The sequence below is a fragment of the Ochlerotatus camptorhynchus genome, unplaced genomic scaffold, assembly GCF_037179485.1.
Source record: "Ochlerotatus camptorhynchus isolate MF236.1 unplaced genomic scaffold, CSIRO-AGI_Acam_v1.1 ptg000262l, whole genome shotgun sequence".
NCBI lineage: Eukaryota > Metazoa > Arthropoda > Insecta > Diptera > Culicidae > Ochlerotatus > Ochlerotatus camptorhynchus.
Window position 1 is genome coordinate 1895704 of NW_027040752.1, and position 26517 is coordinate 1922220.

Consider the following 26517-nt stretch of genomic DNA (forward strand, 5'->3'; position numbering starts at 1 on the left):
GCACAGTTCGAAAAAGTAGTGTAAATTTCTGTTCAACATGATGCACATAAATGGAGCGCCACATATCATATAAGTTTACATTATATATCATGTAAAGTTCTGACACATTTCATGCAATGTAGTAAATATTGTATACAAAAACCCATCATTGTAAACAAAATTGCTTACAAGTTGTTCGGTTGTGTGAAATGAAATACAAGTTTACGTGAATGAATGTTTACATCCCAATTAAAATTCAGAATTTTTATCTGTGTGTATCTACACGATTGCTTAGTGGTGAAGCTCCAAGCTAATTAATCTTTTACGATGGAGCAAAATGATGAAACCAGATGGTACTAATAGAACAGCCATCTGACACGAAGATTCAGTGGGAAAGCTGCCAAAAAGATACACTGTGCAACACGACATTCTACGTCACATACATTTGACTTTCTCCTGAGTTATAATCCTAACACGTCACGTTTTGTAGGTAAATTAATTTATACATTAAACATAACTGTCGAACTTATGGTAGGGTAGAGAACTACTTCGGCCTAATCGCCCATTTTGGGCCTATCGAGCAGAAAACTTCGAATAAATCCATGATTTCAGATTTAACATGTCAATTATGCGTTTGGTACGATACTGTAGTTAATAAGCTACCGAACGAAGTCAATGAGAACGCGTGATATAAATGTTTGCACCCATTATTCCCTAAAACAAAAGAAGCGCTCCGACCAATTCAATTTTTATCTTCATCCGATAGGCCGAAGTGAATTCATTTGCGTTTCAATGGCGTTTCAATGCATCAGGCCGAGTTTAGAATCCGTAGGCCGAGTTTGGCGTCAAGAAGCAGTGTTAGATTTTTGATAATATCTAAACGATTGGTTTCTTTTTATCAAATCTTACGGTGCGTGCGGAGAGGTAAATAAATTTGGAAGTCATCAGTAATAATTACATTCCGTTTGGTTCTAAACTGCGCTAGATTAAGAAAGACTAAGTGCGGGTTGTGCTTAATAGGCCGGAAATCGGGTATTTAACCCTATTTAGAAATATCTATATGTGGTGAAATTGATCAACCCCTCAAATGACTTTCCAGTAAATTTCTGGGAAAAGTTCTTAATAAATTAGGGTTCCCTGAATCCGAATCAGATGCGAAAATCCTTGTGCAAAATGTATTTTGAGCAGCAATTAGAAAAATATGTCTTAAGCAAACCCCACACGGTAAGAAATATTGTCAATACTTACAAGATGATGATGTGAATTCAGAAATATTGTCAATCTCGATGTATTGACGTCAATATAGAATGTATTGACAATACGATTATTGTCAATAAAAGCAACCGTGTAGGGTCCACTTTAATATGCAAATTTGTGCCTAAATCGCTCTGTTGCCTATTTCAATGCTAGAAAAACTCCGAAGGTATAAGGATTTTTATATATTGTATTTTGATATATATATATATTAATAAAATAAAATAAATATTACATCTTTGTAGTATGTGGCAAATATTGCGACTAACCGTTTTAATTGCCCTGCTGGAAGATCGGTGTCCGCTATTCAGTAATGCAAATTATCATGACACTCACGCGACACTCGTCAACGCATCAACCGACTATCGTTGACAGAACGTTTTGTCACGCAGTGAGAGGTAGAGCCATGGCAAACCACAATCACCAGTAATGGTCGCTGCTCACAGGCAAAACTTAACACTCGCAGCTGATGATGTAAAGCACAACGAGAACAGTAAAGACTTCTGCAGTACGATGATGAGAAAAAGCGAAACGACAGAAGAAAATGAAAACAATGCCTACGCATTCCAAGTTCGTCTCGGCACGCACAACTGTGTGAGCTACAAACAAAGCAGCCAACATTAAACGAAAGCTGTTGGGCTCACTCACCAACACACTCACATAAGCTAGCAAAGCAACAACTGCTTCAAAACGAGAATGACCAGATCGGTGATGGATCACCACCGAAGACGACATTCACCAGTTGCTTTTCACTTCTTTCGTCAACTTGATGGATGGTCATGGAGAGTGCTTCGACAAGAACATTGATAGGAATGTACCAAGCATTATTACCATCAGCTGTTAGACAATCGTGAGTGTGATAGGTCGTAACTCTGCCGCTGTGTACAACGCCTAACGCGCCTCTTCGCTCCCACTATGGCAGCGGCCTAATTGCTTAGATTCGCATTTATACACAGACCTCTTCAGTTGACAGTTTATCTTGCGATCGAATCGTCAGATGGATGAATGGTGTATCCTCAGAAAGACTCCGGTGAACCTTGTGATAAGAATTCTGATCGGTCCAGAAAAAATATTGTGATGAATTCAGAGAGAAATTCCAGTGAATCCTTTTAAGGATGGTGATGAATATTGAGATTGAGTCTGGTGAATCCAAAGAAGATTTTCCAAGATAAGTTTGTGCTGAATTCCATTGAATACGGATTCTACGAAGGGATTTGGAGTCTGTAGGCTGGTAATTTCAGAGCACCATTCTGGTGAATTATGAGAATTACAATAATAAATTTTGAGAATTATTTCGATGAATTCTGAGAAAGATTCTGGTTGATGTTGAAAAGCGATCCGACGAGTTCTATTCAGGATTCTGGAGAATAATGTGAAGTATTCCAATGAAATTTGAGCTGAAATACAGTAAATTCTGAAAAGAATGGCGGTGAACCCAAAGACGGGTTCTGGTAAATCTTGTGAATCCTGAAGTAGATATCTGGTGCACCAAGAAATAGATTCTGGTGAATCCTTTGAAAAATTGTGGTGAATATTGAGAAGATGGATTCTGGTGATTTCAAAGATGAATTCGTGAGAATTTTGTGCTGAATAAGGATTCTGTGAAGGGTTTTGGTGGCTGGGGTAATATCTGAGTAGCAATCCGGTGTCTTCTGAGAATTACTACAGTGACAGTGCACATTCAATACATTATGAGCAGGATTCCTGAGGATTTTGGTGAAGTCTAAGCTGAAATACGGTGCATCCTGGGAAGGATTCTGGTGAATCTAAAGAAGGACTTTGGTAAATGTAGTGAATACTAAGAAGAATTCTTGTCAATTCGTAGAGGACTTTTCACAAATTCTGAGAAGGATTATGGTAAATACTGAGATGTATTCTGGTGAATCCTATGAAGGTGTGATCAAGGATCCAAAAATCCAGAGAAGGATTGTGGTGAATTCAGAGCATGATTCCGGTAAGCTCTGAGTTTAACTACATTGAAACTTTAAAATTTCGTTGAATATTGATAAAGGTTCTGTAAAATCATGGAAAGGATTTCAGTTAATTCTGAGATGGATTCTGGGGAATCCTGAGATGGATTCTTGAGAATCCTGAGATGGATTCTGGAGAACTCTGAGATGGATTCTGGAGAATCCTGAGATGGATTTTGGAGAATCCTGAGATGAATTTTGGAGAATCCTGACATGAATTCTGGAAAATCCTGATACAGATTCTGAAGAATCCTGAAATCGATTCTGGAGAATCCTGAGATTTATTTTTGAGAATGCTGAGATGGATTCTTGTGAATTCCGAGATGGATTCTTGAGAATCCTGAGATGCATGCTGGAGAATCCAGGGATGGATTTTAGAGAATCCTGAGTTGGATTGCTGTGAATCTTGAGCTGAAATCTGGAGGATCCTAACATGGATTCTGGAGAATCCTGTGATGGATTCTTGATAGTCCTGAGATGGATTCTGGAGAATCCTGAGATGGATTCTGGAGAATCCTTAGAAGGATTTTGGAGAATCCTGAGATTGATTCTGGAGGATCCTGAGATGGATTCTAGAGAATCCTGACGTGAATTCTGGATAATCCTGACATGGATTCTGGAAAATCCTGAAATAGATTCTGGAGAATCCTGAAATGGATTTTGAAGAATCCTGAGACGGATTCTTGAGAATCCTGACATGAATTCAGGAAAATCCTGACATAGATTCTGGAATCTGGAATCCTGAAATGGATTTTGAAGAATCCTGAGACGGATTCTTGAAAATCCTGAGATGCATTCTGAAGAATCGTGACTTGGATTCTGGAGAATCTTGAGAAGAATTCTGCAGAATCCTGAAATGGATTCTGGAGCATCCTGAGATGGATTCTGGAGCATCCTGAGATGGATTCTGGAGAATACTGAGGTGGATTCTGGAGCATTCAGAGATGGATTGTGGGTAATCCTTAGATGGATTATGGTGAGTTCAATGATGAGATGTAAGAAATCTGGTGAAAAGTGAGAATCCAGAGAATGATTCTGGTAAATTCTAAAAATAACTACACAGTCAAACTTGAAATTTTCGTTGAATCTTGAGAAAGTTTTGGATATATCTTTGGAAGGATTCCGATAAATTATGTGCAGGATTCCATAGAATCCTACGATGGATTTTGGATAATACTAACATGGATTCTGGAGAATCCTGACATTAATTCTGCAGAATCCAGACATTAATTCTGGAGAATCCTGAGATGGATTCTGAAGAATCCTGAGATGGATTCTGGAGAACCCTGAAATGGATTCTAAAGAATCCTGAGATGCATTCTGATGAATCCTTAGATGGAATTCTGGAGAATCCTGAGATGGATTCTGGAGAACCCTGAGATGGATTCTGGAGGATCCTGAGATGGATTCTGGAAAATCCTGAGATAGCTTCTGGACAATCCTGAGATGGATTCTGGAAAATCCTGGGATGGATTTTGGAGAATCCTGAGATGAATTCTGGATAATCCTGAGATGGATTCTGGAGAATCCTGACTTGGATTCTGGAGAATCCTGACATTAATTCTGTAGAATCCTTAGATGGATTCTGGAGAATCCTGAGATGGATTCTGGAGAATCCTTAGATTGATTCTGGAGACTCCTGAGATGGATTCTGGAGACTCTTGAGATGGATTCTGGAGAATCCTGAAATGAATTCGAAATAATCCTGTGATGGATTCTGAAGAATCCTGAGATGGATTCTGAAGAATCCTGAGATGGATTTTGGAGGATCCTGAGAAGGATTCTGGAGAATCCTGAGATAGATTCTGGAGAATCCTAAGATGGATTCTTGAGAATCCTGAGACGGATTCTGGAGAAAACTAAGATGGATTCTGGAGAATACTGAGGTAGATTCTGGAGCATTCTGAGATGGATTGTGGAGAATTCTGATATGGATAATAATAAAATCTCGCGCAACACGAGAAAAGGGCCTATCATTGTTGATCGATTCTCTCCATCGATTTTCACTTTCGCGAATACCCGACTGCAAATGAATCTTCCATTCAGTGTGTTGTATCAGGCTCAAGCTAACGTCATCTTCTGTCGAACTGTGCTGAGAGCTTCGAGAGAAATTCGTTTATGTTGCCGTGGTAAACCAAAGAGAAAGTCGACGAAGAGAATCGATCAACGAGAATAGGCCCTTTTCAAATGTTACGCGAGAAATAACTACCCAGTTAAACTTAAAAATTTCGTTGAATCTTGAGAAAGTTTCTGATAAATCTTGGGAAGGATTCCGATTAATTCTGTGCAGGATTCTACGATGGATTTTGAAGAATCCATCAATGGGTTCTGGTGAATCCAAAGAAGAGTTCTGATTAACCTGGTGAATACTGAGAAGGATTGTTGTAAATCCTTTGAAGAATTCTCGTGCATTCACAGAGGAATTTCAATAAATTCTGAGAAGGATTGTGGTTATACATGAATAGATTCTAGTGAATCCAACGAAGAATTTGAGAGCATTGGGAGCTAAATTCCAGTGAATCCTGAGAAGAATCTTGAGATGAATGCCGAAGAAACAAGAAAAGGGTTTTGATGAATTCGCAGTAGGTTTAGTGCAAATCATGAGCAGGATTCTGAGAGATTGTCTCAAGTAACGACCAATCCAGCTTTAAATTTCAAAAATGTCTCATCAACTCCAAAAAGGTCTATAATAGTCAAAATAGCATCTAAAACACTATTTGCTACACAATTATACTAATACAAAAATGGTACTGACTCAGAAAGCTTTCAATTAACAACTGTGGAAGTCCCAGTAGGAACGTTATAAAGCCAATGAAGATGAAAAATTTTCAATGGTTTGGTTTTCAAATGGGTTCCGATTACTTCAAAGACAGAGACTGAGACTGGAAAACTTAAACTTATATTGAAGTTCGAAATGATATCAAATTTTATGAGCATGTCTTGGAAATTAGTTAGTTAGTTTTCGCCTCGGGGTCTTGGAAATTTTCATCTCCCAATTTGTCCTTCAAGTCTCTAGAAAATTTACTTATCAGTCTATTTGGTTTCATTGATTAAACCGAAAATGCACCCCTCTTTTATGTGATTAACTTTCAGAACTGGTTTGAGCTGTTTAAATAGGAAAATTTAAAATATCGAGGTTCTGATAAACATCTGTGTCCAAATCTGATCATGGCAAAGAGTTTTCTGGTGACTTGGCGGTTCGATCTTCGGGAAATCATGTAGTAGTTCATTTTGGAGCTCATGAATCATGTCCACCACACTCAGTTAGCAAAAAACGGTTGCTTCTAGGCCAGCTCTTAACCGCAAAAAAAAACACCATTATGACTAACGACACTTGAAGTCTGATGGCATCCTGCTGTTCAAATGGAAACGATTTTTTTTTAAGATGAGTCTCATCGTCACCCACTGGTCAGCATAACTGGTGACAACGCTCTGATGTGAAAACGAAACCCGATCCCAAACTTCTCCTCTGATCCCATCCTTCGATTATGTACCCCTCTAACCTCGGGTAAGCCGCGAGTATTCGGCCCAATTTCTACCAGACTTAGAATTAAGTGAAATTGGTTCCATTGACCAATGAATTATTGGCTCTGTAAAGCTAACGCAATTGAGCCTTTCAAATAAACGGACAAGATAAAAAACAATATTTTTTAAACCAAGCAGTCGTGTTTAAAAAGAGAACATGAAACGAAAAAAAAAAACATCTATAAGAAATTGACACAACTAATGCGAATGTAATGTGGAAAAGCTCAGTAGGCAATAACGGTTGCCATAAGGTCATCGATCCCCTATCTACCTATCAAACTACTGCTACCGCTTCGACCACGACGACGACTATCACTCAAAATTAAATGAAAATCACAGAAACGCAGATATCCGACGTTCAATACGTTACCGTTTGAGTACCCTAGGTTTTAATTGGATGGGACTGCAGGATTAAGAGGACGCCGAGAAGAATTCTGGAGCACTGATGATTTACTTGGCCATGAGCCTGGTTTTATCTGGGATATATGTAAGGATCTACAGAAGAGCTGGATGCGGACGAACTTCGCCCGGTTAAAAATTATGAGTGGAGTTTTGTGTGACTCCTAGGGTTTCGAGCCCTTAGAAGTTTCAGAACCATAGCGGGGCAAAATAAATAACATGTTGGGCTAAATCACATTGTCTCCTTTTATTTTAGGTTGATTGGTTTAAGTTTTCATCTTAGACTGTTCCGTTATTCTTGAACAAAAAAATCATGATTTCGTGAACTGCTAGTTCATCTGATTTTATAACTTAATTCATGTAAACGTGATCGCTTAATTCGGATTTTCAAGCATGTAATCATAAGGCCATGAACATGGAACGGATATTTTTCCCTTGTGCATAATCATGTTGAGAGGCACAACGAAGCTCTACGAAATAGAAATCAAACAAATCTGGCATCACTGCCAACCATCTGTAGCGCCTCATTTCAGTAACTGATACCGCTTGAACTCCATAAAATTCCTACCGATCATAATCACTTAACTCGTTACAAACGCTTTAATAGTGCCAACAAACCTCCCAAAACTCACCCGATTCCGCCCGACCGATTCCTTATCATTGTCAGAGAGCCACTTAGCACTTTTCCATGCCTATGTCCACCAATGGCGCAAGGAACGAGATGTGCCGGGAATTTTTAAACAGGTGGGTATGTGCTATGCCTCAACTCCTGACAGAGATATTATTGCCTTAACACACCAAACAAAACAACTTCAACGCCGGGTGAGTTTCGATTCGAGGAACCGAAAAAAAATAGAGACATTATCGCCAATTCAGTGCCCCATGCCCCGTCGCACGTCGTCCGAATCCGAGTCCAGACCAGTAGTGGCTAGCCGTCATCGCAGATCGAAAGGCAATCAAGCTTTCAATTGGTTTGTGTGAGTGGAATTTAGAATTTTCGGGACACCACTGACATCGGAGACGGTGCTGCCAAGAGCCGAGCATGCATTGTGTTCTGGTTTTCTGGATATTTTTTTTCCTGTCCAAGGGTAGACGACCGTTTTCCGATATAATCAATCGAATCCGTTCGCAGAATTTATAGTCTCTTTGTTCGAGTTTGTTGAGCCAGTGAAGAGTTCGAAGGAACCATTTCGCAGTCGATAATTGAAATTATCTTCGTCTGAAATGGGATCACTGTGAATGGTGGCGCCTTGTGTGCAAGTTTGACGGTAGTTATGAGGTTCGTCCATTTTTAATGGGATGCTGGATGCAATTTCAATATCGGTTTGAGGTTCGCCATAGCGAGCGGAATGGAATCGATATGTAGGTATGCATATTTCTTCCCATATTGATTATCATTTATAGAGGCGAAAGTGGTGTAGCGAGGGATTGCAGTCGAAACTATTACTATGCTCAAATTTTGGAGCTAGCCTAAGGCTAAAAATCTCTTTAATAAAGCCTTAAAAAAAATCAAATTTTGGAGAATGGTGAACTAGATTCAGATGATTGATAATAAGTATTCCAGGTAAGCATGAGCTGAATTTCGACAACGGTGACCTCTGGGCAGGAATTCGGTGCATCAAAAGAAGGGTCCCGACGAATCTTGAGCTGGATTCCAATGAAGCCTGAACAGAATCCAGTGAGGGGTGCACCGGTTAATTCTGAGCAGGATTCTGATGGACGTAGTGCAGAATTCCGATCGCTATCATCGTTAATTCTTACCAGATAAACTAAAGGGGGATCCCACTTAAAACTAACCAGGATTCCGATAAATTCTAAGTACAGCTGCCGTAAATCCAGAGTAGGATTCTGCTGAATCCTGATCAGAGTTTCAGTGATGCCTAACCAGCATTCCGATAAATTTTGAACAAGTTTTCGGTAGCGGCACCGGTGGTGTAGTGGTAAGCGTGATTACCTCTCACCCCAGCAGGCCTGGGTTCAATCCCAGTCGACGCCGCCGGGATGTTCTGAGGCATAACATCTCTGATCACGCCACGAAGTAAAGCCGTTGGTCCCCGGCTCATGACTTGATGGGTCGATAGGTAGGGTCCAGGTGTGGAAGCTGCCTCCCTGGCGTCGGTAGCATTGGTGCTCAGCACGGAAAACAAGTTCGACGGAAAACAAACCAAAGGAAAAAAAAAAGAACAGGTTTTCGGTGAACCCTAATAGGATTTTTATGGATTCTAGTCAGAAGTCTGGTGCAACCCAGCAAACACTGTAAGTGTAATACAAGCTTATTCAGGCAAAATATGCTTTTTCAGCTAAAAAAAATTGCTTACTCAGCCTTTAATGAGCATAAATTGTTTGTAAGGAAGATTCGCTTAAATCCTGACCAAGATACTGGTGAATCTAGAGCAGTATTGCTGTTGTACCTATCATAGGTTCTGATGAATTTGTAGGTTTCCAGTGAATTTCAGTGATACCTAACCAGGATTCCGATGAGTTCCAAACAAGTTTGCGGTGAGTCCATATTAGGTACAGTTTGGGAGATTCTGAGAAGAATTCTGTTGAATTCTGAGTACCTAACCAGGATTCCGAATAATTCAGAGTGAAATTCTGATGGATTCTGAGCAGAATTTTTGAGCATTCTGAGCAGGGATCCATGGAATCCTGACCAGAATTCCGGTGAATTCAAAGTAGTATTACGTTAAGTTTTGAGTAGGATTCCAGTGAACTCTGACCATGATTTCCAGTGATACCTATCCAAGATTAACTGTGAGCAGAATTTCAGGGAATCCAGAGCTAAATTCCGGTAGAGTCAGAGTGAACATCTGCAGAATTCTTAGTAAAGTTCCCTTCAATATCCAACTAAGCTTCTGATGAAATGAGAGTGGTATACCGGTGAACTCAAAACAGGATTCCGATGGATCGGAGCAAAATTCTCTTAAATACCTAACCAAGCATCTGATGAAATCCAAGCATTTTTTCTGTGGACTCCAAGCATGATTTATGCAGTATTTGTGTAAATTCAAAGCAGGATTCCTGCGAACCAGGAATAAAATATATAATGCAGGATTCTCAGCACAGCAGAATTCTGGTCATTCATAACTTCCGATGTATTTCAGTGTAACCTAAACAATATTTCGGTGAATCCAAAGCAGGATTGCTGAGACTGCTAAAACCAAAATTCATGAGTCATAAGAATTCAGAGTGGTATTCCGGTGAACCCAGAACAGAATTTCGGTGGATCCTGAGAATAATTTTGCTGAATTTGGAGCAAAATACTCTTAATTACCTAACCAAGCATCTGATGAAATCCAAGCATGATTCCACTGAATCCTGACCAGGATTCCAGTTAATCCTGACCAGGATTCACTAGAATCCTGACCAGAATTCCAGTGAGTCCTGACCAGGATTCTAGTGAATCCTGACCAGGATTCTAGTGAATCCTGACCAGGATTCTAGTGAATCCTGACCAGGATTCTAGTGAATCCTGACCAGGATTCTAGTGAATCCTGACCAGGATTCTAGTGAACCCTGACCAGGATTCTAGTGAATCCTGACCAGGATTCCAGTGAATCCTGACCAGGATTCCAATGAATCCTGACCAGGATTCCAGTGAATCCTGACCAGATTTCCAGTGAATCCTGACCAGGATTCTAGTGAATCCTGACCAGGATTCTAGTGAATCCTGACCAGGATTCTAGTGAATCCTGACCAGGACTCTAGTGAATCCTGACCAGAATTCTAGTGAATCCTGACCAGGATTCTAGTGAATCCTGACCAGGATTCTAGTGAATCCTGACCAGGATTCTAGTGAATCCTGACCAGGATTCTAGTGAATCCTGACCAGGATTCTAGTGAATCCTGACCAGGATTCTAGTGAATCCTGACCAGGATTCTAGTGAATCCTGACCAGGATTCTAGTGAATCCTGACCAGGATTCTAGTGAATCCTGACTAGGATTCTAGTTAATCCTGAACAGGATTCTAGTGAATCCTGACCAGGATTCTAGTGAATCCTGACCAGGATTCTAGTGAATCCTGACCAGGATTCTAGTGAATCCTGACCAGGATTCCAGTGAATCCTGACCAGGATTCCAGTGAATCCTGACCAGGATTCCAGTGAATCCTGACCAGGATTCCAGTGAATCCTGACCAGGATTCCAGTGAATTCTGACTAGGATTGTAAACAAAAAATGATAGCAGTTTTTCCAGCAGGAATTCAGAGCACTATTCTGTTCGTTCATGGCCGATGAATTCTGTTGTATTTTGGTGCATCCTGAACAGAATTCTGGTGAATCCAAAGCAGCATTTCTGAAACTCCTAAAACCAGAAAATTCATATAAATTCTGAGAATTACTTTAGTGGATTCAGAGCCGGATTGCAGTGAAATCAAAGCAGCATTCCAATGATACCTATCCAGGATTCCAATGAACATTGAGCAGGATTCCCGTGAATCCTAAGCACGATTTTGGTGAATCCTGAGCAAAAGCATTTAGAGATTTTTTCCAATCCATAATCTTCTAGTACCAACATGGATTTATGAAGAAACGCTCTACAATTGCTGTCACGAAGTTGAGCTGCCTTGGTATATCTCCATGGATTGTTCGCTGGTTGGAATCGTATTTATCATCCAGGAAGGCCTTCGTAAAGGTTCATGATCGGATGCGTTCAGTATTCCATCAGGCAGTGATGGCTCTCATACTCTCTCAATATCAAGCGTGATATTGGGGCAAAATATCATGCATTATATTGATTTTACAAGCTCTTTGATATGCTGAGAGTTGAATCGGCGCAAAAATGATTCCGTTGCACCTAGTTTTCTTAGAAAGAGCTCTAAGAGAAAGTATAGTTTGCTATCTCTTGTTTCTCTTCACCGATGGCAGACACGAAGCGACTATGGAAGTTTCGGTTGCGTTCGGGTGTAAAGTAAAAATCATGAAACTCAATCTCACCACAGTTTGGTGAGATTTGCAGCTGGTGAGTTTTGATAGCTTGATATTTCGAGCTGCGATATTACGGCTTGCAATATCAACCGCAGTTGTTTGCTTGTAAATTTGTGTCTACGAAAGTTCTATGGTGAGATTTGATTTTTTTTACATATATATTTTTCCAACACTGCCATCAAGAAGTCACCTGGGTCCTCTTATATTCGTTTTATTCATGTGACCACCTGAGCTCCTGTAAGATTTGGAATGCAGATGATTTGAAACTTTACCGTGTGATCAAGTCAGTTGTTGATTGTTGCGCACTTCAAACCGATATAAAGCGACTGACATTGTGGTGTTAAACGAACGGAATGGTAGCCAACACAGCCAAGTGCAAAGTCGTGGTAAATCACCGCTAAGATTCGAGTACTCGATGAATCATTTGCCGCTTGATAGAGTACGCCCAATTAAAACTCTTGGGCTCGGCTTAGATGGAAAACTGAGGTTTAATGAGTTGATATCCATGACAATTGCAAAGGCAAATTCCATGCTTGGATTCCTGCGTCGCAATACAGCACAATTCAACGACGTGCACGTCATGAAATTGTTATACTGTTCTCTGGTTCGCAGCGTGCGTGATTTCATTAAACCTGCATTACGGCGGCTTCCGTGGACCAATCCCGAAAATCTACGTCCATACGAACATATATGCGCTCTGATTGGACTTCCTAGGTTCCTGCAGAGGATGTTCGTTTATGACGTGCTGACTAACCATATTGATGGCAGTACAGTACTTCAGAACATCAATATCCACGTTCCCATTCGCAAACTCCGCAACATTTACTTTTTGTGGACTTCAAGGCACCTCACCGCCTGTACGGATAAACAATCCTCCGGATAGATGTTGTTGACTTGTATACGGAATTTGATTTTAATATCAGCAGACTAGTTTTTAAGAATATAATTAAGTATTTTAAAACAATCTGTGTTGCTATTCTGCCAAAGATGATGAACAAATAAATAAAATAAACCACTTACTAGAGAATAGCGAATAACATATTAAGAATCACGTTGATGAAAAATTACTACCTAACAAATTTTTACCTTGTTTCAAGATCATCCAATCGGTGGGCAATTCCAAGTAGTGTCACTATCAACAAGGCATAACAAGTAAAATTGACTAAGATGTGTTCCTTTGATTACAAAAACAATTCTGTTCCCCTAGTTTGAAGTAGTAGGGACTACACACTAATCGAGTCAGTACGGTTTTACCGAGTTTTTAAATTGCGGAACTGTTCGGTAAAATATTAAAAATCTGTGGAAAATTTATTAATGAGAAAATTTGTTCTGAACTTGTACATACTTAGCTCTGTTAACTCCAGTTAATGATAGAAAATAAAATTGGTCAATTTCATTGATTCCTTACGGATAACGGTCATTTGAATATTTACCAACTTTCTCAGCAATTCAAAAACCCAGTAAAAAAATACTGACTCCTGTAAAAAAATCTTAGTGTGCAGGCTTCGGTGGCAGATCTTAGTTCCAGTGACGCACCACGAAAAGGTAATCCACCAGGTATTACCTAATCAGGATTCCTCAGAATTCTGTGCAAGATTGTAGTAAATCCTGAGTAGAAATCCAGTAAGTCTTGAGCAGAGTTCTGGAGACCCCTGAGCAGAAATCCGTTCAATCCAGAGCAGAACGGATGCGAATCCTGTCCAGAATTGCAGTGCATCCTGTCCGGGCTTTTAACCAATTTTTAGCAGGATTTCTGAGATTATTGAGGCGGATTCTAGCGATTGCTTATAGCTGGATTTCAGTGTATAACAAGCAGGATTTAAGCACATCTTGAACAAAACGCCAATAAATTCTTATCAGGATTCCAATCAATTCTGAGTAATTTACGATACAGGAAGATATAGTCCATATAGAATAATCATTCATATTTAACATCCTACGCACATACTAAGCAATCACGAACAAGTTTTAGATTTGCGATTAAAGTAATATTTATCAGAAGTTCAGGCTTCCCACAGTTTAGACCTGCGACCCTCACTTCACTCCTGACTACATCGGATACCATTTTCTATTTTCTGCAAATGCAATCGTATCACCCCGTGCGATCCCAACGCTTTATGCAACCTCACATAAAACTTTATGCCTTACCATGTTCCACCAATATTTTCTTATCCAATTTTCCATTAACTCTCGCCAACCCGTCCTTCCCGTGGCTTAGCTCTACAAGTAAGACGAAATGCGAGACGAAAGCAAGAAGAAGATGGAGAAAAAATTCCCAACCGAATCCCATTTCTCGCTGCCACCCATTCGGTTCGGTTCGGTTCGAAAGTGAATGAATAATTCATACATTTCGTTTATATGCACTTAAATTTTAATATTTAACATTTTTCTACCATCCCTCTCCAGCCCCCGTTGGCTGCCTTCATCCCCGATAGAGATCTGTCGTGCACGTAGGGATTCCAAAATTGAAAACCGAATCCCTCCATCGAACATTCCGGTAGTTGGGCTAGTGCAGTTTCGCAATTTGCATATTCCGTTCGACTTGTGGCGAAAAAAAAATGATCCGGTGCCACCGGTAGATATGGCAATCATCATGATTCCGAAAGTTAACTCGGATAAATTGGAACCGGAGCGCGGTTTCTGCCGGGGCTGATGACGATAGTGGTGCAATGGTAGCGGAACCGGCGACGACGATGATGATGATGATTATGATGGCGAGTCTTGGTTTAATTTTTTCCGCTTCGGGGAAGATAGGATCGTTAAATTTTTTGCCCCTTTGCCTTAATGGAAAGCGAGATAAAGGGGGGGGGGGGGGCAGAAGGATGGAGGTCGCTGCTTTTATTGCAAATTTGCTTCGTTTTTCCGAACTTTTAGAGATGGTTGCAATTTTCATATTGCAGGTATTTCTTTTTCGATTTGCCGGATCATTTTCATTCCGGTTGAGAAATGGTGGCGGCTGCCAACGGAGGTGGTGTGGTTCGTTAAGATAGATTTGTTTTAATATAAAAAATGAATATCACCACATATAGCTGCAAGAACGTTATAACTAATTAGAAAATTCTCAATTAGAGTCAAATAACCTGCAGGATGCTTCGGGGAAATTTGTTCTTTTTTACTTTGTTCTTCAAAAAATCATGCAAAAACTCCCTGCGAAATTGCTTATCAGTAATCTGTGCTTGTTAAAAACGATTTTTCTATTATTTATCTTTTCAAAAGTCTTCTAATTTATAGAGAGTACGAGCATTAGTTTGGAGTTACTACTCTGAGACCTAGAGAAATTTACCTAGAGATCCAAATGAGTGGGACGTGAGATTAAAGGCTGACATTTCTCCAGTTCGAACGAAATCTCGAACCTTCCTCTTGATGGAGCCCATCAGCACCCACACAGTAGCAACGGATACGGAATCAGCGCATTTCTTTCATTTTCCCGCATTTGATGGATGTCCTTGACTTCCCCGCTGCTTCGTCGAAGTCGCTGTTTTGAAATTGCCCAGTATTTTTTCGATTGGTTGAAATTCCGGTTTATTCGGAGAATTAATTAGCTTGGCGACAAAATCGATCTCGTTGGCAGCATACCACTCCAGAACCACCTTGGAGTAGTGGCAGCTGGCCAAATCGGGCCAAAGATGACTTTGCCTCTATGCTTGCTGATGAACGGCAATACACGCTTTTTCAGGCATTCTTGGATGTAAACTTGGGATGTCATCGTCGAGGATGTGACGAATGGTTCCGTTTTCAGTCCACAACTGCAAATCGCTTGCCAAATCATGGCTTTTTTCGCTAACTTGTATGCAAACACGAACTTGAATCTTCTTGGCACATCCCCACGTCCAGTCACGATGTAAAACTTTTGACCGGGAAGCTGCTTAAAATCGCTTAATCGTTTGACGTACATATGTTTCGTCATCGATCAAAGTGCAGCCCGTGTGTTTCGTCAAAACACAGTCGTACAAGAGCCTTGCACGATTTTTGGCCACGGAATTCTGCTTCATGTGCCGGTTCGGATGTTTACTGGCTTTGTACGACTTGTATCCTTCCCTGGCAAGGATGTTCCACTCCGTTTGAAAGTAGGCGTTGTACCTTCTGGCCACATCTTAGATCTAAAGACCGAGGTCGGCTTTAACGTACCTCAACACCTTGGTGCGCAGCTGACGATCCCTGGTTCCAGTTTTTTCGTAGGTTCGCTGATTCCTTTCCACACTCAGGGTTTCCTTGTAGGTTTTGAGCACTCAACAAACTGTTGTTTTAGGCATCTTCAGCACTTTAGCCAGCTTGGAACCGGACCACTGAACGCGATCGACTACTTTGATCAAACTTGCACCAGTTGTTCTCTATAGTAGTGTAAACAAACCACTATCAAAGATTTTCGATTCCTAACACTAGAGGCGTGCTAGCGACGCGCGAGGGGCGTGCCAATTTACTTTTAGTCAACCTTTATTAAGAAAAATTTGAACTCATTAAAATTCACCATTGCAGACGGTAAGGCTGAGTTTAGCGACGGATATAGATTAAAAACCCTGGTCACGCCAACTCAAAATAATAGTCGTGGAATTCTGTGCAGAATTTTCTTGGAATTATCCTCAGAATAATCATGGAATTCTCCTCAGAATTCTTCCATAAATTCTAAAGGAACTTAGTTTTGTTAAAAAATCACGTGGAATTAACCACAAACTTCTCTTGGAATGCTTCCTGAGATTCTTTGAAATTCTTCTGATTGGAATCCTCTTCAGCATTTCCTAACTATTCTGCCAAAATTTCCTAGGAATGCACACCGATGTTCTTTGATTATCTCAAGATTCTTGCCAGGAATCTCTCTAATAACTTCCTTCAAACTATCCTTGGAATAAAGGGCCACCCTCAATAGCTCCGGGTCTGATTCATTGCGGCAAAGTGACAGCAAAATCTATTGTCTAACTGTAAAATTTACGTTAACGCAACGCAAGCGGATCTAATGTGGGTAGCCCTTTAGAGTTTACCTTTGGAACGATTCTCTGGTTCAAATTTCATTGGAACATTTGAAATTCTTATCTGGATGCTTTTGGTGTTTTCGTCAGAATTTCCTGGGAACTTTTGTTGAAATTCTCATGGAATACTCTTAAGTGCTGTCATGGTGAATTAAGGGCAGGTTACTCACTGGTTTTTTAGTTAATTGAACTGTCTTGCAATTCTTTTATCGACCCTGAATTTCCTGCAATTTTCCTCAAGTTTTTGAAACATTTCTCTGAACTTCTCTGGGCATACCTTATGCTTTTTTTTTGTATTATGATAATTTTTAAACAATTTTTTTTTTTAGTTCCAGGCACGAGAGATTTGAACTTGTGACCATTTACTTGAGAGGTATGAATGCAAAGCACCTCGCCAAATCCGTGACATTTGCTTGAAGTTTTCGTTCCGTTATGATGAATCTCTGGGAGTTTTAAGAAGTTCTTAGAACATCTCAAGCAACGAGTTGCCGCTTATAGCGAAGGCAATTTCTTTCGTGGCACAAACTCCACCGGTACACTTGTTGCAGATTCCACGGTAGCGGTAGAGCCAAACTACCCAGAAAGATTTTCGATCAGCAAGCATCAAATAAATGCCAAAATAAATCCAAATAACATTAAGTCCAATTTATAGTTCTCTCCAACAATTCTACAATTGTAGTGAAATTCTCCTGAGCTTATGCCCAACTCCCTCTCCTAACTCATAGTGCTTACAAGGTAACAGAAAGCAACATTCTCACCGCCGCTTGGTGCTGGGCACTCCGTCTCGATTGCCGACCTAGATCGCCAACGCCGTAGACGGCTTCAGGCCATGCCATCTTGCCGAACCGGCTCCTTGATGGGTTAGCGACGTCATCTCGTCCCGCATGCGACCTCTCGCCGAATGGTAAAACCCGTTCTAGGACCACGTTCCGAAATTCTCTACAGCTTCCACACAAATTCGCAGCAGGACTCGTCCCCGGATTCCGTCTAGAAATCGCTCGATCGTGTCGACCGTTGATCCCGGTCCACCGACGCAATGTTCCCGGTGTGGCTTGCAACGCCGATGTTTTGGAAGTTTTGCACCGAAGATTCAGTGGTTCTCGTATCAAGAACTGCCTTTACGATCGCCTTGAGGTTCGCCGTAAGACTTGAGGCCGCATTAAGACCCTGTGGAACAACGAGTTTTAGTACTCCAGTCTTTCCTTGCTAAATGTTAGCCAACTTACCCTTAACGGGGCCTTTTGTTTTTCCGATAAACCTCTTCGCGGATCTCGTATTCGCTGGACGGAAGTGTTCTTCAGCGTGGCCTGTAGACGAGGTATCAGGGCGTTAAAGAGCTGTCAGTGAGCCTCAGAAAAGACTTACACAGGTATTCGGCCAGATTCAATCAACCCTTAGGGATGCACGGGCGATCGATATCAGCCGTCCCAAATCCTTCTATCTGCGCTTCACGGCGATGGGGCAAAATCCACGTACCTGCTGGTGAGGATAGGTTGTGGCAACTTACGGTGGCGTGCTGCCTTCCGCGTTTGTTTCCTGGAGTCTGCGTTGACCGGTCGGCGGATTAGTTTTCTTCGTCTGCGCGGAAGATCTCTGTCCGGTCGCGCTTGTTTTCCAGACGCTCCGTGTCTCGAGCGATCGGGTGGAAATTTGCTCACTGGTCAGGCTCCGATGATTCCCTCGGAATTTCCAATCCGGCAACGGCTCCTTCTCCCGCAGAACGCTTTAGTTTTTCCGTGACGACTTGATCACCGCGATAGCCAGACGAATGCACTTTTAACGGGGGAAAGATTGCACCGTCACGCTCCGAACCGACGAACGTTCTTGCTGGATTTTCTTGCACCAATGTTTCCGTCGAAATACTCGATGCGGCACTGATTTTGCCGCGAAACGCACTATTTTTTTTTTCTCGTACACACGCCAAGCACCGCAAAGGCAGAAAAAAATAAAGGGTTGTGTCCTAGACACGACCGCAGTATGACGTAGAACTACGCAAAATTGATGTATGTCATGCATTTTTGATTATTATACTTTATCTTAAATTTTTAAAGAATTTCAATGTTTCGGTTATGGTTCAAAACTCGCGACAATTCATGTTATCATATTCAGATCACGGTTCATCTTACGCATGGTATAATGTATTTAAATTGAATGTAATGGTTAAGAATTGACAGAATTTCCCCTACATAACTACCTTGGGTTGATCAATGTTGAGTTATTTTGCTGTGATCAATGTACACTAAATTTGACATCGACTACAATAAGAACTGACACTATTTCGTCACACATTTTTTGTTGATTTGCTCCTCAGTATAGTACACAAAAACGCCATGCATTTTGTGGGATAAAACAATTGCCAAAAAATACATTAAATTTTTTCAGAAGCTCCATCATTAGTTTTAAGTTAGGTTTCTGAAGCAGAGAAGAAAGTGAAGATTGCATTTTATGATAACGCAAAAAGCAGTTGTTTTACCTGTCAGAAGACGGTACTTTAAATATTGAACAAAATGTTGGTCCATATGTCAACGAAGTAGGGGAGGAAGGGGTATAACGATCATACGGGGTTTAAGAACCTCTTTGTTCTCCAATTTGGAAGACAACCCTAACATAAAATAAACATTCATCATCATTATGTACTTTACAACGTGTTCGTAGAATGATTGCAAAATAGAATACTGTGACTTTTCTCAAATTAAACGTTTGGTTTCCAATAAGTAGGTGCTTAGTACAACATTAATTGAAAATTAAGGGATTCAGCTATTGAGCTTCAAAGTCAGAGCAAAAGCTTGTATACAGGTTCTCCACCTGTTTAATGTTTTGATAGTAAACATCATAGTTAAGGTGCAAGTTGAAACAGTACGCATATCTCTTTGGAAGTGAATATTCACTGTAATTATTTTTGAGAGGCATTGTGTACTACCGCAAACTATATTAGAAATAATCTCAGTGACTATTCAATTCCGCTAAGAGCTACATCTACAGTTTCAACTTCCCCGGTGTAGGGTAATGGATTTTGGTTGGACCTATTCATGTCATTTTCGCACTGCGTCTAAATGTATGCCGTGTTTTTTTCTATAAATATTACATATGGACATTGAAAATGTATGATAGTTGAAAAAGTCTAACTTTCTAGGTTCTAATAATAATAAAAAATGAACAATGTTCTCAAAATAGGATTTTATTGAAACGTGGGCTCGTAATCACACAAGCATTCCTGAGTAATTGCGCTAATTGGGTTCTTTAATTTCAAAAAATTGTGTCGATTTTTATACATCATCTGAAAGAGCTTCGTTTTTTGAGCACAACGATATTTTTTTCGAAACCGTAGACTTTCATCTCGATTTTTAAATCAGAGTTTAAAGCAAAATATGAACTCCACTTAGTTGAAGATGCTAATTTCAAATAACAGACTGTAGTGGTAATTTTTATACGATAGATGGAGTAGATGAAAGCATAGAGTTGATAGTTCCGTTAGAGTACGGCAGTGTGAAGATTGTATATAGATATTAGACAAGCGAGCTAGGACAACTTTTAAGGAAGGTACAAATCGGTTTTTTCATCTCTCTTTACCAAACTCCCCCTTTGGAGAGGGATGGTAAGGGGTGTCCCCCCCCCCCCCCCGCCACCACTAACCCCTCATTTTATCTGTCAAACTTTCATAGCTAATCAAAACAAACATTGCGTAGTACTAGAATTTTGACTAGAATGGGGTACGTTAATCGTTTGCTTGGGACCAATAGGCTAGTCAAGTAGTGAGCCAATTTAAAATTGTTAGTTTCGTATTGATTGTTGGTTTGGACTTTTTGATATAATGGTTATGTTACTACACGGAACAAAATCTTATTTGTAGTTCACTAAATTTAACTTTAAATTTCGCCTTCATACTAAAAGTAACACAGCTTTACTCTAGCGGAAGAATTTTTTATGAATCGGTGATCAAACGATTCATACAAAATTCAAAAACTCATCCCTCAGGATGTTGGTCAGAGACAAATCGGTCAACGAAACTCTTGAGCAGACCTCAAGTTAAAAATCGACTAAATCGATAACATAATACGTACGCAAGCCTCGGCTGCTTGCCAGATCTTATTCCACCGTAACTGCTAAAACTGCCTAATCCTTATACTTATAATCGCCAGCTGCTTCTGACAGAACTACTTCGACCTTTCAAAGCGTCTCTGACCATTAGACTGATGCAAAATTTGACTTTTTCGCTCCACAGTGCTTAAATGGTTTCAAATTGGGTCCTGATTAGCCTCCCAAAGCTACGACTCATTTGGTTAGAAATAGACTTCGCACAAGCCATTTGAAGTTTACATGTAAATTACTATGGGAAATCTCAACTTTTTGTTCATTGCCTTCTAGTCTTTTTCCATATTGAGCTGCGAAACAATTCAATAGCCAGTCTTATAGAAAACAACAAGCTACAACTTTGCTGAAGATCGTTTCTATGTAAAACGAGACAGGAAAAAGTTATTAATTATTTAAGAAATTGGTAAACTTATGACATGATCAAGCAGCTGCTCTGTAGGCATTACTGTATTTTGCAGTGTGACATAGTAGCCATGATTTTTGTGTCCTATTCAATGCCTCAGAAACACCAATGCTGCCTGCTGAGCAGTTGATTGAGCATGATCATAAGACATCAGCGCATTGAACCATTGGTAACTTTCGATCCTTGCATTTAATCAAAAAGTGGTCTTAAGCAAAGTTGTATCTCGAAAAATTTCCTACAAGTACAGTTGAAAGCTTTTGAAGCAGACCGATATGGTGAATTATTAGATAGACATGAACAAAAATCTTGGTTTTACCATAGTAATTCCCATACAAACTTCAAATGGTTTGTGGCATCTCAGTTTCTCACCAAATGGGGTCAAATTTTGAGAGGTTAGTCAGGATCCGATTTGGAATCGTTTGAGTATTGTGGTGCGAAAATTTCAAATTTTGCATCACTCTACTGACCATGTCCTTGATCAAGCTTTCACAGATCCGTGCCCACTACGGCGAACATTCAATCGGATTCTAGCCTATTGATATAGCAATAATAGGCTTAATCTCACACAAAACAAAAAGAAGCTTAGATATTAATATTTGGCTTAACGTATTAACATTTACAAGGACAACATGGTTTGTATTGGTTTGTGCGGAGCATCTGAGAGAAATTTAATTTCCGCGACTAAATCGTCATGAGCCCAGAGTGAGGGGTTTTACCGCGCCCCGAATCGCGTTGCTTTGGGATGGAAATTTCATGACGATCCCCAGAGATTTAACCTTTGGGAACGCATTCGAGTCAACTGGACACGCTTGAGGAATTTTGTGAACACCAATCCAGTCTTGGATGTGTTTTGCCGAGTTTCGTATTTTCTTGCTTTGTAGCTGGCGTAGCTCATAGCTCTGTTGTCAGTGGTTGGAGTGGTCGTAGTTGGTGTTGTGCTTGATTTGTCACGATCGGCGAACGGCATGACCACTTAGTGTGTTTTGGTGTGAGGTTTCCTCTTCCTGGTTGGCAATAGTTTGCGGACATAGCTTGATGATTTGCACAGTTTATCACGTCTGGCAACGGCATGTCAGCGCGAAGCTTGAACATGGTCAGTTTCTCTCGCTCTGACTAACGGCACGCGCGATTGCGCTGAGATTCGTCGAACTGCAGGGTTGCTGCATTTATTTGCTTAAATGCTAATGATGACATACTCCGGTTAGGTTCCGGTAACAAAATACATGTAAAACTAACTACATCGTAACAAGATCTAGGAACTTCGCTGAAGTTGTTGGAAGTTCCCTAAGTTTCTCGAACCTGTTTCTGTAGATTCCTTAAAGTGAATTGTACTGACTTGAAGTTCGCTGATATTACCTGATGATCTTGTAGTCCTAAAGTCCTCGCAATTCTCTTGAAGTTCTAGGTAATTTCATTACATTAATTGGACTGTCATTATGTTCTGTAAACTTCTCTGTAAATTTCTGAACTTGTGTTAAGCTCCTAAAATATATTTCAAGTTGCTTAAACTTCTCAGGAGTCTCTGGAGTTCCCTTGTATCATTGGAACTTCTTAAGGTTCAATTTACTTTGATGCTTTTTGTAAAATTTCAAAAGCAGTTTTTTCCGACCCATTATTTCAGATTGCAAAAAGCTCACACTATTCGATTCCTTTTGATATTATACACAAAATGACGCGAGTTTTTTGCAATCTAAAATAATGCGTCTAAAAAACCTGCTTTTCAATTTTTAAAAAATGCATCAAAGTAAATTGAACCTTAAACCAACATCCCCGAATGTTATTACTGCTTATAAGGCGAATCACTGTGACATCCTCATTCTAGAAACCACTTCGAAACTCTTCGAAACTCTTTAAGTGCACAAATATCAGCTTCTACGACACGTGTAACAATCACATTTTTATTCCACGTTTGCTGCACTGCATCATACGGTGCACTGCTGCTGAATGCGAGTGATGAGCTTGCGTTAGACTATAGCAAGATTGATTTCGATGTTCTAATGGACTTCCTTTCCGTCACTGACTGGGATCTTCTTTTCGATGGACTGAATGCTGATGAAATGGCTGAAATGTTGTGTGCTGTGCTAAATAATTGGATGGATACAAACGTACCGATTCGTCGGCCTGCTGTTTCTCCTGCGTGAAGCACCGCTTTGCTACGAAAACTAAAACGAAAAAGAAATGCTTCGCAACGTAGACTTCGGCGATACCGTTCCCTGGCAAATAAGCGTAGTTTTCACTTGGCGTGTAACGAGTACCGTAATCTAAACTCTTCGCTCTACAAATCGTACGTTTTACGAGTGCAGACTAATTTAAGGCGAAACCCCAAGAGCTTTTGGAGCTATGTAAACTCGAAGAGGAAAAATTCAACAATGCCTGCAAGCGTTTTTTTCAATGACGTTGAATCGTCGATAGGCGGGGAGAAATGTGAGCTTTTTGCTGCTCATTTTTCGTCGGTTTTTGCCGCAGAATCCATCACCTCGACTGAACTTGTCTCGGCTGTTTCGGATGTGCCTTCAAACCTTGTTGACATAAACACTTTTGAAATAACGCCCGTTATGGTAACTAATGCCGCCAAGAAAATGAAATGTACCTTCTCGCCTGGACCAGATGGCATTCCTTCTGCAGTGTATTGTCGTACCATTGGAGCGATTGTTGAACCGCTTTGCAGAATCTTCAACAAATCTTTTGTAGAGTCGAAATTTCCTGCAATCTGGAAAGAGTCATTTATGGTTCCGGTACACAAGAAAGGAGATAAACGTGACGTTAAAAACTACAGAGGAATTACTAATCTCTCTGCAGCATCAAAACTATTTGAGATAATTGTGAGTGGTTTCATTCTTGAGCACACCAAATGCTATATCTCTAGTGACCAACATGGCTTCATGCCTGGACGATCGGTTACCACAAATCTTCTAGATTTTACCACGACATGTTTTGAGCAACTGGAAAATGGGACACAAATACACGCTAACTTGAAAGTACTCATTAATGAGTAAAAAAAGACCCATTTTGAAGAAAAGTGGCTTAACTCATTAATGATTAAACAATTTTACCCATTAATGAGTATCTGTTACCCATTAATGATTAACAATTACTCATTAATGGGTAACAGATACTCATTAATGGGTAAAAAATTACTCATTTAATGAGTTAAGCCACTTTTCTTCAAAATGGGTCCTTTTCAACCATTAATGGGTACTTTCAAGTTAGCGTGTAGACGTCATCTACACTGATCTAAAAGCAGCGTTTGATACGATCAACCATGACATTATGTTGGCAAAGCTATCCAAACTCGGTGCGTCGGACCGTTTGACTTCGTGGTTGTGCTCCTACTTGACTGACAGGTCTCTGCGAGTGAAACTCGATTCCAGTACTTCCTCGTATTTCACGAACTCGTCAGGTGTACCACAGGGTAGCAATCTTGGCCCGTTGCTGTTTGTGTTGTACATCAACGACGCACTTCTTCTACTTGGAGATGGCTGTAAGCTTGCGTATGCCGATGACCTAAAGCTGTACTTCGTGGTGCGGACTGCTGAGGATTGCATTCGTCTTCAATCGGTATTGGATCTGTTCGTTGATTGGTGTCGTCGGAATAAGCTTACCCTCAGCATTCCTAAATGCGGTAATGTCGTATTACCGCATCAGGCAGCCGATTGTTTTTGACTATGCCATCAACGGTGTGGTTCTTCAAAGAACCGACCAGTTCAGCGATCTTGGTGTTCTACTGGACCATAAGTTGACGTTCAACCTCCACCGCTCTGCTCTGATCACAAAGGCGAATCGCCAGCTAGGTTTTGTGTCGAAAATATCGAAGGACTTCATTGACCCACACTGCCTGAAAGCTCTCTATTGCTCACTTGTGCGACCAATCCTGGAAAATGCCTCCTTGGTCTGGTTTCCTCATCAGTTGACTTGGAGCTTGAGGATCGAAAGTGTTCAGCGCAAGTTTATCAGGATATCATTACGTAATCTACCATGGCGTGATCCGCAAAATCTCCCGCCGTATTCTGATCGCTGCAATCTGCTGAGCTTGGATACTCTGGAATGCCGACGGAAAAATCAGCAAGCAGTTTTTGTTGCCAAGCTATTGAATGGTGAGGTCGACTGCTCGAGGCTTCTCTCGCTGTTGGATATCCGAGTACCACCGAGAACATTACGAAGTGGTACCCTTCTCCAACCGCGGTACCATCGAACGACGTTCGGTTACTACGAACCACTAACAACTATGATGCGTACGTTTACGGCTGTCGAAGAATTTGGGGAATCTTCATCTCGCTTTTTGGCACGGATTAGAAACACTTGAATTGTTTTAGCTTTAAGGTTGTTTCATGTAGACAATAGTCCGATGAATAAAATTAAATAATAATAATAATAATAATAATAATAATAATACATGAAAGTAGCAATTTCAGGTGAAATTGAGCACTGATATCCGAGAACTCTAAGAAACCGAGCCCCTTATTGTTCACACATACAAACCAATTAACCACTTCATTCGAGCAGTTAAAATGACGTTTACTACCACTCAAACTTTGAAATAAACCATAATTTTGAGATTTTTTCTTCTAGAACCACGAGAAAAGTAGCCAACATTTGTGCGTTTCATAAAAAAATAGAAATTAGTTGGTCCATTTTTGTGAAATCGCTGGTAGAAAGTCACGCCAAAACTGCTTGACAAAGTGGTCAATTATAGTCAAGTTTCGGATCGAGTTATTGTTATTATCGTCCAATCTAGGCGGTGGCTTCAACAATGAAAACAATGACTGTCACGTGAAAAATCACATCTGAAGGAAAGTAATTTCCATATAAACTTCAAACGGTTTGTCAGTTTCTTGATAAATGAGTTCAAATTTTGGGAAGTTAATAAGGACCTAATTTGAAGCCGTTTGAGCGAAAATTTCAAATGTTGCATCAGTTTAGAGGGCAAGCTATCAGTTTCGATAAATTGACGTTTGAAGCCATTATTTAAAAAAAATAACATCCGTCTCTATTCGACTGTTTGCT

At 40.4% G+C, this 26517-nt stretch overlaps 1 protein-coding gene across 1 annotated transcript in view; it reads left to right on the forward strand.

The window, feature by feature from the left end:
- The window catches only part of mmd (mind-meld), a 1436357-nt gene that overhangs the window by 1159217 nt on the left and 250623 nt on the right, over window positions 1–26517 (forward strand). The window lies entirely within an intron of this gene.